Below are 4094 nucleotides of genomic sequence, written 5' to 3'. Positions count from 1 at the left end.
TCACAGTAACCCTCCAAAAAGAGCACTTCTCGACAACAAGAGGCCCCCTGCTTTCACAGATTCCCCCTTGCCACACAGATCTAAGCTTCAGCTGGCATCTCCCAACATCATGTGGATTCAGTAATGAAGCAGGACAGTGAGCCTCAGGGACCGCAGGCCCTGGCTAGCAGGTGCAAGACCTAAATAGTGCAAATAAGAGAGGGTGCATATAACTGCATGGCCTCTAAGGAAGAAGAGCAGAGTCCTAGGCACTATGAAATGTTGAAGTACTTCTTGGCAAGTCATTAGTAACACAAGGCTTCACAGGCCCTTCAGGAGCATACGATGTCAAACAGGCACTGGCTTGCAGGACTTCAAAAGTCTAACTGGTCTTCCACTGTTAAGCACATACAGATGAAGTGGCAGCAAAAGCGCACACGTTGGCTGCTGGTGAGCAAGCACAGTGACTCACTAGAAACAGATACAGGGAGGCTGTGACTCACAGGACAATCTGGTGTAGCACAGGAGACAACACAGAATGGCAGCCTCCCTGATACGACAAAGGTATGGAGAGAAAAGCAAAGTCAACCTCCAGTGGCCACCACATTTAAAATCATTTAGCTATTACTCAGTTTGCATTTTAGGTTTGGCTCTTGAAAATGCTTGGTAGCAGTTCATTTTCCTCATGCACTGGCATGCATGCAGTTAGTTCTGAATGCACGCTGCATACATTCACTTGGAGTTTTGCTATATCCTATTCTTCATCCACTGAATACTCCAGACATGGTCTTAGCCTTGCAATCACATTTTAAAAATGTTATTACATATGTATATAAACATACACACACACCCCTATATATGCATACACACAGATTCACTCGCTCTACAGGACAGAAATAGTCCTGTAGAAGACTCTGGATGGCATATGATTGCCTGAAGGTAAGCCCATGCAGCCATATGAGCAGAGTGTTGTTATCTGAAACACCTACATGTGGCTGGCAAATGTGATGTAGGACCTGCAGTCCCTTCTGCCACAATAGATGGAGTAAAACTCACTAGCAAGGAATCTAAATGGCACTGGAAGTCCATGCTTAAGGGTGTGGATTTCCCATTTCACATGCATGAGTGTGACATGCCTACAAGCAGTCACTGAAACACAGTCTTGGACTGAAACCAATCTGATCCACTCTTATTTTCCAGTCCGTATAACAACAAATGGTTTCATGGGAAAAACAAGAAGAAATTATTTAAAAGCTTGTGCATGGACATAAAGAAAAGGAGATGACACCAAAATGCAAGTAGCATGACAGACAATAAAGCTTTAGTAGATCTAATGGGTTAAAAGTGGGAAGGGAGAAAACTGAACAATACAGAAAAGCGAGCTATTAAAATTGAATCTGACACTGGGTAATCTGCTTTTGTGATTTCTCTAAGGAAGTTCTTAGATAAATACTTGCATACCACAGAGGTCACCCACAATCTGTATCTACACTATACAAAGATATTCTTTTAACCACTACTTTAAAGTAAAATTCTCTGTGGCAATGATGACAGCTCTTGATGCTATTTTAGCTCTGATATCACCACTGTCAAGACAATATCCCTAAACTGTCAAATTTGGAAGTAACCACACTAAGGCTGTTCTAGATTTTAGCCTAGTGAACCAATGGTAAGGTACGCCTTTCCTAAAGGAAGTATTTGACAGGCACACTGTGCCTTTAAAGGGACAAAAAAAGAACAGAAAAAGTAGCTCAACCATCTACTAGGTCAGTAAAATTCTTAGGTCTTATGAAGCAAGACTTCTTGCATGCCTGAAGGAAAAAATAAGTGGTCAGGAAGTACAACCCTTTCCTAGGATGTCACTTTGTTGGGACACAGCCAATGCATCGCTTTTTCCAGGATGTACCAGTGCCACGCTTCCCCAGTCCTCCAGAGACAAAGCAATCTCTAACATGCACTATTTTGCATGCTTATGAAAAAAATAATTCAACACAGTTTCTCTATTAATCTTTCCAAAAGGGTTGCTACATTACAGCTTATTAAACTGGCTTCCTAATATTCTTATCCTTGTTAAAAATTACAGTTTTCAAATTAGCAGAGAGATGCTAACCTAGATGCTGAAAATCTTTCTTATTTTGTTATTGTTAAAAAAGGCAAAATAAGTTCCAATTTTACACCAGTAATCAAATGCAGAATCTGGATGGCAGAACTGGTACACTTACACACTGTGCAGAGCATAATAGAAGAACTTATTTCTAGAAAATATTTCGGAATTATACATGTTTGGGCGTTTGCTATATTATTATCACGCAGCTCTGCACATCTTGGGAACGTTGATGAAGAAGGAAAACAGTTAGAAAGAAATGGAAAAAAAAATCCCACAGAAATGTTACAACGTTTCAGAACAGTTTTGTTTGTTTGTTTGTTTTCAAAAAGACCAAAAAGTAACAAGTGGTCATTCCCTTTCCTCCCTGCCCCCATGAAAACAACATTCCCAACATCTCTCACTTCAGAAGTGAGGAAACACTGAAGATTCAGAGCAGGAGAGAGCAGAGGAATCAGAACCACAGAGCTGAGATCCCGGTAAATGAAAATGGGAGAGACAGGACTGAAGTCCAAACGTAGAGTAGCACATCAGAATGGCAGAGGGATGTCCTTCGGGATCTTAGCTTTAATGATCCAAATGGCAAATGTGCATGGCCTGGAAAGCCATAACAGCGCGTCCTGGTTTATCAGGACAGAATTTTAAAGACAGTTTTCTGTTGAGGAAAACTGCAATTTTATAAGGACTACAACACTCTATTTCATTGGAAGAAATGTGATGACTCTGTTACAGGTTTTCAGCTAATGCTGGTGCTTAATGCTCAAGGTCTTACGTGGTCTTGAGATAAACAGGAGCAGAAGCTGGGAGAAGTGGAAACCCAGGGTAACTCACCTCAAACTGACCCCAGGCTGACCAATTAATTATTATTCCATACCATAAATGTCACATTCACTATAAACCAGGGATTTTGCTGGGGATGACCCTTTCTTCCTTTTCCTCCTTCCCTCTTCCACGGCTGACATCTCAAGAGAGACTAGTCTACCATCCTATTCCTGAGGCCTACTTCCCCACAATATTGTCTGAGTATAACTCTGTACTTTATATTAATACTGTTATTAACATTAGGTTTTATTATTAATATTTTATTAAATCTATTTCTACTTCAACCCATAAATCTCCTTTCCTTTTCTTGACCCCTCTCCTCAGGTGGGGAGGAGGCATTGGGTGATAAAGCAACTGTATAAACTGCAATACCCTGCCAGGGGAGGAACTATGGAAAACTGTGGATATCCCCTGTTCTGCACAGCTTTGATATACACATGTGTATGCAATAACTAAGGAAACGAGACTGCTTTTCATATTTATTTCCCCTTCCCCTACTTTCTTAATCAGAACAATTTGTGAAGGATCACCATTATTTGCATGGCAATGTCTCAATTTAGCCAGGAGGCTGTCCCCAGAAGCAGCTGCAGAGGAGTGGGAACCTGATGAGATCTCTGCTCCTAACAGTGCAGCTTTAGCCCAGGAGTTGAGTTTCTAGGACACAGAGGGGCCCCCGGGACTGTGTACACATGTCTGGGGCCTCTGGGGGTCAGAGCAACTGCAGCTTAGAGGGGGAACCAATCTTGACAGTTTACAGAAATACAGACCCTTATTCAGAAGCTATCTCAAGAAGCAGGGGAAAGTGGTTTTTATCTTGTCCCTCCTGTAGGGCAAGTTTGAGGAGGTGTATGAGACGCAAAACCACCCCAAACAGTAATGGAGAAGGTGGTGGATTTTACGATATTCCTGCAGAAATGCATGTATTTTGCAGCCAATAGTAAACAATCAGATCAGCAGTGCCCTTACATATGTAGTGCAGACAACAGCAAGACTCAAAGCAGGGCTGACAACATCACTTACAGAGAAGGAAGTATCTCAACAAAAAGAGAGGCTGTATTTCTCAGTTCAGCTCTTGCCTTTGCCTGAGTGTGACATATCATGGTGCACCAGTTCTCTTTTGCCCAGGATCACAGACATACTGTACTTCCTTTTCTCTTCATTTAATCAGGCTATAATCTCTTTGATAAGA

This window comes from Mesitornis unicolor, unplaced genomic scaffold (assembly GCF_000695765.1).
Source record: "Mesitornis unicolor isolate BGI_N332 unplaced genomic scaffold, ASM69576v1 scaffold1632, whole genome shotgun sequence".
In the NCBI taxonomy this organism is placed as follows: domain Eukaryota; kingdom Metazoa; phylum Chordata; class Aves; order Mesitornithiformes; family Mesitornithidae; genus Mesitornis; species Mesitornis unicolor.
This window is presented reverse-complemented; position numbering follows the sequence as displayed.